Source organism: Chelonoidis abingdonii, chromosome 14 (genome assembly GCF_003597395.2).
Source record: "Chelonoidis abingdonii isolate Lonesome George chromosome 14, CheloAbing_2.0, whole genome shotgun sequence".
In the NCBI taxonomy this organism is placed as follows: domain Eukaryota; kingdom Metazoa; phylum Chordata; order Testudines; family Testudinidae; genus Chelonoidis; species Chelonoidis abingdonii.
In genome coordinates, this window is record NC_133782.1 from 39,471,997 (window position 1) to 39,481,744 (window position 9,748).

Here is a 9,748-nt window from a genome sequence, read left to right on the forward strand (position 1 = left end):
CTCAGCACTCCGCAGGCCAAGCCCTGAGTTCCCATGGTAATGACTGCAGCTTGCCTCTGAAGTAGTTTCTCTCCTGGTGTGTGCTGTACCATAAAACAAAGGCAGCAGGAAATTACCGTATTTGTCTGAGTTCATGAGCAATAAAAACAGAAGAGGATTGGGCTCGCCCAGTGTTTGCATGGAGATGGATTAGCCATGAGATCAACCTCAGGCATCCCAGTGCATAGCTACTGTAATGACCATGCCAGCATATAGTACGTCTGTTGCTTTTTCAGACTGAAGATCCTTTTTAAGAAGAGAAGCATCTCCAAGGATGTCATGGAGCATCGGCTTATGGGATGCAAACAGCAGCAGCAGGAAGTAGACAGATGTTTCCCGTTTAAATCTCCCAGTGTTTAATAAAGTTGTTTTGTTCTTTTTTTGTAGTAACTTAATTTTGTAAATGAACAGAGGGGACATTCTTTTCTAACTGGGGATAAAGTTGCTGGAAACGTCATCAGCCAAAGGGCAAAATAAAAGGAAGATGTTTCCCATATCTGAGTTCCAAGCCATAATCTGTGTGTACTGTCACAAGCGAGGAATGCCTGTTCAGAATTCCACATAATGCTCCCCTTATTGGGATGCTTGCTCACTGTCTGACTTCTAGATGATATTACAGGAGCAGGAACAATCCACGAGGCAAACACATGGCTAAGCATTAAGGGGTTCTCTGCTGTAACCCCATATGCTACATTCCCACCCGCAAGAAGGAAGTCTCTCTCTCATAGGAATTCAAACGACTCAGCCTTTAGGGCAGGCAGCCCCTCTAGGAAAGCAGATGGCTAAGGCTGCACCATTGCAGCTCTGTTTATCCTTGTAAATTAACAACTTTTTAGCTCTGTCGCCACCACATTGCACAGTCGTCTGTAATGCCACAGATGGGCCAAGTGGCCGGGTAGGGCTCAGATCACTCCCTCTGGCAGGAATATCCAGTGGAAACCCAAGAAGGATTCCAGGGGTGGGGCTTTCCTTCTATAGAATGAGCAGCAGTTCCAAGCCCCACAGACTGCCCAGATGGGTAGCATCTGCATACACCATTCCCCACAGTTTGGATCCAGAGTTTTGGTTTGGGCCTGCACATAACACTGGAAATCACAGGCAAAAACCAAGACCTTGCTGCTCATGAAGGAAAAGTCTCTTTCTAGTGACTCTGTGAACTATCTTTAACTCCCAGTGGCTTGGGAAATCCCTTTCAGGGGCATAGCTGGATTTTGGTTGCAGATACATGGCGCTGGCAGAGCCATAGATAGAGTGATGACTATGAGGTGGGAGGAGCAGGTGGAGAAAGCTTTGCGTCTCTGCTGGGCTGTATGATCTTCAGGATGTAGAGCCATTTTACTGTAGGACACAAGGATCAGCATAGAAGGGATGAGCACAATTAAGACACAGGCCGCCGATACAGCGATTTCGTTCATGGACGTGTCTCCACAGGCCAGGCTCAAGAGGGGAGTCACGTCACAGAAGAAATGGTTGAGCCGGTTGTCCCCACAGAAGGGCAGGGTGACTATCAGTGAGGTCTGCACCAAGGACAGCAGCAAACCACTGACCCATGAGCCAGTCACCAGCTGGACACACCGTCGATTGTTCATTACAACGACATAGCACAAGGGTGGCAGATGGCTGTGAGCGGTCGTAAGCCATGGCGGCAAGGAGGAAGCATTCAGTTGGCCCCAGGGCAATAAGAAAATACAGCTGGGCAGCACAGCCTGATGAGATGGTTCTGTCCTCTGAAAGCAGGTTCACCAGCATCTTGGGGACGGTGACCGAGGTGTAACAGAGATCAACCAAAGACAGATTGGAGATGAAGTAGTACATGGGGCTGTGAAGGGCAGGACTGAGCCTAACTATTATGCCTATGAGGATATTCCCCGTCAGAGATGTGATGTACATGATTGAAATCACTACAAAGAGCAATCCCTGAAGCCTGGGTTGGTTGGAAATTGTCACAAAGACAAACTCCGTGGTTTGGTTTTTATCTGCCATGTACACTGGACTCTCTACCTGTGGAGATAACAAACAATAAGATCAGAGGGTAGCCGTGTTAGTCTGGATCTGTAAAGCAGCAGAGAATCCTGTGGCACCTTATAGACAGATGTTTTGGAGCGTGAGTTGTGTTAATACTACTCAGACCACAGTGAGAGAGTTATGCCATACACTGTCAAAGAAACTGAGGAACCACCTGATCAGCATCCTATACAGCAAACAGGAAAACATCAAAAAAGAGCTCTCCAACCTGGAGACGTTCATTAATAACCAAACTTCCATAAAAACGGACTTCACTAAAATAAGACAGGAGATCTACATTACTCACTTCACCTCTCTCACAAGGAAAAAGGACTGTAAGCTGTCTAAACTCCTACCTGCCACATGGGGACACAACCGTAGTACCCCTAACCCACCAGCATATCGTCAATCTATCCAACTACACACTCAGCCCGAGAAAAGTCTGTTCTATATCGGGACTCTCTTTCTGCCCTGCCACCCCCACCAAATGATACAGTTCTGTGGCGATCTGGAAGCCTACTTTCGCCATCTACGACTCCAAGAATACTTCCAAGACAACACTGAACAGTGCACTGATACACAGGTACCCTCCCACCAACAGCACAAGAAGAAGACTCCACATGGACTCCTCCTGAGGTCGAAATGACAGTCTGGACCTATACATTGAATGCTGTCGCCGACGTGCACAGGCAGAATCGTGGAAAAACAACATCGCTTGCCTCAATACCTAAGTCGTGCAGAATGCAATGCCATCCACAGCCTCAGAAACCACCCTGACATTATCACAAGAGGCTGATAAAGGAGGTGCTGTTGTCATCATTAGACAGGTCTGACTACCAAAAGGAGGCCGCCAGACAACTCTCCAATACCAAATTCTACAGGCCGCTTCCCTCAGATCCCACTGAGGAATACACTAAGGAACTGCACCATCGACTCAGGACACTCCCTACACTAACACCGGAACAAATCAGCATACCCTTAGAGCCACGACCAGGGTCATTCTATCTACTACCCAAGATCCACAAACCCGGAAATCCGGACACCCATCATCTCGGGCATTGGCACTCTCGCTGAAGGACTGTCTGATATGTGGACTCTCTACTCAGACCCTATGCCACAGCACTCCCAGTTATCTCCATGACACCTCTGATTTCCTGAGGAAACTACAATGCACTGGTCACCTCCCAGAAACAGCATCCTAGCCACCATGGATGTAGAGGCTCTCTACACAAACATCCCACACACAGATGGAATACAAGCTGTCAGGAACAGTATCCCTGATGATGCCACAGCACAACTGGCTGCTGAGCTCTGTGCCTTTATACTCACACACAACTTTTCAAGTTTGATGACAATATATATCTCCAGATCAGTGGCACTGCTATGGGCACCTGCATGGCCCCACAATACGCCAATATTTTATGGCTGACCTGGAACAACGCTTCCTCAGCTCTCGTCCACTCACGCCCTTCTCTACCTACGCTACATTGATGACATCTTCATCATCTGACCCATGGGAAGGTACTCTAGAAAAATTCACCAATGATTTCAACAACTTCCACCCCACCATCAACCTCAGCCTGGACCAATCTAACAGGAGGTCCACTTTCTAGCACCACAGTGCAAATAAGTGATGGTCACATTACACCACCCTATATCGAAAACCTACCGACCTCTATGCCTACCTTCATGCCTCCAGCTTCCATCCCGGGCACATCACACGATCCATTGTCTACAGCCAAGCACTGAGGTACAACCGCATCTGCTCTAACCCCTCAGACAGAGACCAACACCTCAAATCTCTACCAGCATTCTCAAACTACAATACCCGCATGAGGAAATTAGGAACAGTCAACAGAGCCAGACGTGTACCCAGAAGCCTCCTACTGCAAGCAAACCCAAGAAAGAACCAACAGGGCTCCACTGGCATCACATACAGCCCCAACTAAAACCCCTCCAACCGATCATCAGGGATCTACAACCCATCCTGACATTGATCCCAAACTTTCACAGGTCTTGGGTGGCAGCATCCTTGCCCACAGACAACCCGCCAACCTGAAACGATTCTCACCAGCAACTGCACATCGTACCATAGTAACTACCTCAGGAACCAATCCATGCAACAAACCTCGATGCCAACTCTGCCCACATATCTACACCAGCGACACCATCACAGGTCCTAACCAGATCAGCCACACCATCACTGGTTCATTCACCTGCACGTCCACCAATGTAATATACGCCATCATATGCAGCAATGCCCTCTTGCTATGTACATCGGCCAAACTGGACAGTCACTATGGAAAGGATAAATGGACACAAATCAGATATCGGAAAGGCAATATACAAAAACCTGTAGGAGAGCACTTCAACCTCCCTGGCCACACTATAGCAGACCTTAAGGTGGCCATCTGCAGCAAAAAACTTCAGGACCAGACTTCAAGAGAAACTGCTGAGCTTCAGTTCATTTGCAAATTTGACACCATCAGCTCTGGACTAAACAAAGACTGGGAATGGTTTGCCAATTACAGAACCAGTTTCTCCTCCCTTGGTTTTCACACCTCTACTGCTAGAACAGGCCCCATCCTCCTGATTGAACTAACCTTGTTATCTCTAGCTTGCTTGCTAGCATATATATACCTACCCTGGAAATTTCCACTGCTTGCATCTGACGAAGTGGGTATTCCACCACGAAAGCTCACGCTCCAAAACTTCTGTTAGTCTATAAGGTGCCACAGGATTCTCTGCTGCTTAAACAATAAGATATCAGTGGTGTGATCATAGGGCCTGATTAGATCAAAACCAAGGTCCATCTAACTCTGCTTCCATCCTTCAACAGTGGCTGGGACTGGACACTTCAGATGAAAGCATAATAAACTCCAAAGTGGCAGATTACAAAATATTCTGCTCAAAGGGGAAGTTTCTTTCTAACTCACTCACGAGTTAGAATTTATATTATGCCTGAGAGGCGGAATTATGGGCTCTATCCAATCACAATATCACAAATGAAGTGAATGGCTAGACTTGGGTATGTCCTTATTGCCACTCTATATCTATCTCTTGTAAATATGGGTATTCTCATTGTGCATCCTCATTCTAAGAGATTTTTGAATTCCACTGAATTCTTTATCACGTGGATTAAACTGATTAGCTGCATGATTTATTAGTTATTGATTTAATTTTCATGTTTTAGAACAGTAATACACTGTGTCAAGCAGCTGCATGGACCACCAATAATTTACAGATTACAATCATAGCACCACAGCTCTATATGTGGAAGAAAAAGAAGGAGGATGAATAGGAAGAGAAGGCGAAGAATTCACATTTTTTTTCCTGTCACAGGTAGTGGAAGAGTGAAACCAAAGAAAGGTCTAGGTTCATTCACCTACACTTTGACTAAGTAATTAGGTGCTCAGATGATACCTCAAAGCATAGCTCTTCAGTGTCTAGGCACTTTGATATATGGTAAAATAAAACACATGGAAAATCAATGTACCTAGAGCTGCTGTCCTCACCCACCTCATTTAAACTAATGATGCAGAGGAATAAAGAATCAACAATGCTCACCAATACATCCCGATGACAAACTCCCCCTTCATTTCCATCATCACTCACTCCGCTATCTTGAGGAAACAGACTGGGTTGCCATGGGCTCTAAAGATCAGACCAAGTGCTCAATCCTGCATAGGCTGAAAGTCCAGGCCCTGACCACCAAAGAATATTCAAGCTTTTAAGTACATGAATAGCCTCACCGAGTTCAGGACTGAGTCCCAAGTGTGAGTTGTGACTTCCAAGTCAAGGCATCTCAAGTGGAATGTCCTGTCTTTATTAAGCTGAGGGGAACCAGCCTTACTCTCAAGTGGTTATCACAACAGCAGCAGTGTGGCACAGAATGCAGTCATGGGCACTTCAGCTGCTGAGGTGCCAAACCACTCCTAGAAATAGTGGGGGGGGATGCATGCATTTTTTAACCTTTTAATTTCCATTTTCTTCCAAATTTGATTTTTTTTAAAGTTGAAATTAGTCACAATTTGAAATTCTAAAATGGAAAAAGAGGCTGACCTCACCTCAGTATGCCTGACATTATATCTGATGAAGGCAGAAAGCATTCTTCCAACGACTGGACCCAGAGAGGTTCTGCAAATTTGCAGCTCCCATTATAGTCCATGGTCTCAGTAGTATCTCAACCTACAACAACTAAAATCAGTGAGTTCTTTGCTCACCATGGCAACAAGTGTCAAGGATAGGATCCTTCGAATGCAATACCAACCAGAATGGCATTGCCATGCCTTATATCATATTTTTATTAATATTTATGATACAAAACATACAGATAGATACAATTGTGCTGTATTAGTTTGCTTAATGTGACAATGAAAATCTAGTGTTTTTGAAAAAATCTACTCCATCACTTTTAGTGTGGGGTGAAAATCACCTCGTTGTAGATAATGTAACAAAAGGCATGCTTGACACATTAATGGCCAAGAACAGCAATGCAAGGAGTGATTATTCTGTCAGTTACACTGACCTTACATTGGAAGTTAGATAGCTGATTTGATCAGATCATACTATACTTAAGATGACAATTGAACAAATTTAGATATCTACAATAATTGTTAATTCCACTGGATTGATTAGTAATTTATATTACTTGATGGACTTTTTGTACGGTAACATACATGCAATATCATTTTTTGACTCCTTTAAGGCATATGGGCCTTAGCTTCATATTATTTAAGGAGGATTTTCATGTGAGAAACTGACATGTTACATTATTTTGTCACGTGACATAGAAGCACATGTCTATCTCCACCCTCGTCCATTTCTTTAACACTGCTCCTTACCTCTCATTCACTCATTTTCTATTTCACCGCCTTCATAGTTTTTTGCCATTGTTTCATATATCTATATATAGCAAAGATGATGTTTATGTAGATAGATAGATATGGACAAAGAAACGCGATAAATTATTTACCTGGTTGAATGCCCAGCGATTTCAGCTTTTAGCTAATAACCCATTCCCATAATACCAGTATGTATTTGGTAGAACATTCCATGAAGTGTGCTTTAACACACATGGGGCTTCCGGTCACTTAGAGCTATGTTTAGTCTTTGTATTGATGATATTTGTCACTACCTTCAAGTTCCAGAGGGCAGCAGTCTCACTGGCTTCCCCCATAAGGCAGCTCTTGCATGTGATATACATTCAGGTGCCTTTATGACGCTGATTAAATCCTTAATAGATTCTTGATATTCTTGGGGGAAAGTGACAATTCAGGCAGTCACCAGTGATGGCTATTAGCACAGAACACACTAGAGGAGCAGGTTTTCCATCATGCATTCATATCTGCTGCTAATTTTTTGTACAACGATGATGTTATATAGACCTTAGGCTTTATACGTTAGCGCAGGAATCCATTGTCGCTGAGGATAGGAGAAGATTTCCCAACTCTGATACAATAACTTGGTCTAAATGAGATTCAAATCACAAAAAGCACTTAGGTACAATCTACAATGCAAAAGAAAACCTGTGGCAATGAAAGTCTCAAAGCCCGACAATTGACTGGGCTGCGGGGTTGCGTTAGGAGGTAAATCTGTGTTCTATTTTTAGACCACAGCTCTGCACTCGGTCAGGTCTACAGATAAATCAGGAATTACGGCGTGATCAAGGCACATGTTGACCTAAACTATGGAGTGTCTACACTATTTCCTCCTGCCATTAAGCGCCCTCTATACGCTAAGTTAATAACTCACTTCCACAAGTGGCATTAGAGTCAGTCATTTAGTCTTAGGTCGACCTTAGAGTCAGTATTAGACACTATCTTGCTTATGTTACAGCTTACTGGCTTCGAGCCTGCCCAGGTAATGGCCCATATGACACTGCAATTCATACAACATTTCTGACAGGCATGTGCCTGCCAACCAGGGCAAAGTGTAGACACCGCAAATGTGATGTAATTACTGGACAACGTCTGTTGGACTAAGTTAGTGTCAATTATTTTGTATGTCACCTTGGCCCCAGGTGCGATGCATTTTCTTGCAGGTAGACTAGATTCACAAGGGACTTAGGCTATTTGATGCTCAGTGTCACCATACCTAAACTTTTAGCCCTAGAAAAATAGCTGAGGCCAGAAATAGCCTGATTGACGGCCCCTGTATGTGATATGGGGATAATTGATGCATCTCTGGAATGCGCTCCACAAAGAGTGTGGAAGCTCTAATAGAAGTAGTGCAATAGAAAAGGCTCTTCTAAGAGTGATTCAGTGTAGACTGGTTTGAGGACAGCTCTGAGCCCGATCTTATAGGGGCTTGAATGATCCAAATCCCGCCTGACCAATCCCATTATTTCACTTTAGCCTTAAATCTCCCCATTGGGTACGTCAGAGGTTTTCATCAGTCAATGGGTGAGCAAAAGGAGAAGCCAGATATTCCAACAGTTCAAAACTGGGTACAACAGGCCCAGACCTTAGCTGATTCTAAATTGCATAGCCCATAGGGTATCATCTACAGCAGCATTTTGGAGAGAGCAGGGGAAAGCCTGCCGCTCGAGTTAACACCACTCAGCTTCGGGGCTCTATGCTCTAAAAATAGCTCTATGTACTGGAGCTGAGCTGGGGATCTTCAGTCTGCGGCGGTGAGGTGGGCGTTATGGGGTTATTCTATAATATATATATTTCAGGGTTTACTTCAAATGTGAACTGAACTCGACCAACATGAGGCACTTTCATTCTGATAATAAGGCATACACACCAGGGCGACATAATGTGATTTAACTATTGCACTAACTACAGTGTAATTTAGATGATCTTTCCTGAATATTCCTGTGTAGACAGTTCCCAATACTTTTGAGTACCATGGCACAGTATTAAGTGCAAGGCACACCGTTTCAGCTCCTGGTTTAGAGGCCAGTAAATTGGAAGTAAACTCACTGAATCTAAAGTAGATTCAATGAAAAAGAAGGATTTATTATCGGGATGAAGAAGAATTATGTCTTGATTCTCAAAATGGACCATAATGCTTGTCTCTTCGAGTTCAATAACTGCATTATCACTGAAGTAGAAGGTGATTAAATGTAAACCAATATAAAGTTATCGTGTTAAACAACGTGTATAGTGTACTCTTTGTGTAAATAAGTATTAGACTATTAGAAATAGTGTTCCGAATGATATTGTCATAATGGCCATCCATATACGTAAAATTTGTCATACAAAACTTTTTCCAATGAAATGCTAGTTTTCAGCGACAGTGAAGTCAAGTCATTGTAGTTAAGTCAATTTCCGTTTTTTGAATATGTCAGTTAAAAAAAATAAAAAACAATAGAAAAATTCCCAGAAAATTCTTTCATTTTGCCTTTTGAATGAACATTTTGTTTTCTGTCCAAACAGTTTTCCTTTCAATGTTCTTTACATTTTTTCTTTAAAAAATGGTCAATAATGGAAACAAATTCTTTGACTTTTTGAGTCATCAAAAATTTGGAAATATTTGTGGTTTCAACCTAAAATATTTTTTCTGCAATTTCTCAAGTTGCAACAATAAAATGAAAAGATATCTTATGCCATCCAGCTTTTATTCCATTTGCTTGCCTGTATATTCATAGGGAAGTGGTTGATGCTCAGACAGGGCAATGAGGCAAGAATGAGGTAATTTTATAGGTAAATACGTTAATATTAAACACAGCAAATGCTCACACAATCACACATGCAGT

At 43.2% G+C, this 9,748-nt stretch overlaps 1 pseudogene; it reads right to left on the reverse strand.

Annotated features, from left to right (window-relative positions):
* Positions 1-1,131: 1,131 nt before the first annotated feature.
* On the reverse strand, positions 1,132-2,022 carry LOC116829785 (olfactory receptor 10A3-like; annotated as a pseudogene).
* Between the last annotated feature and the right edge of the window lie 7,726 nt (positions 2,023-9,748).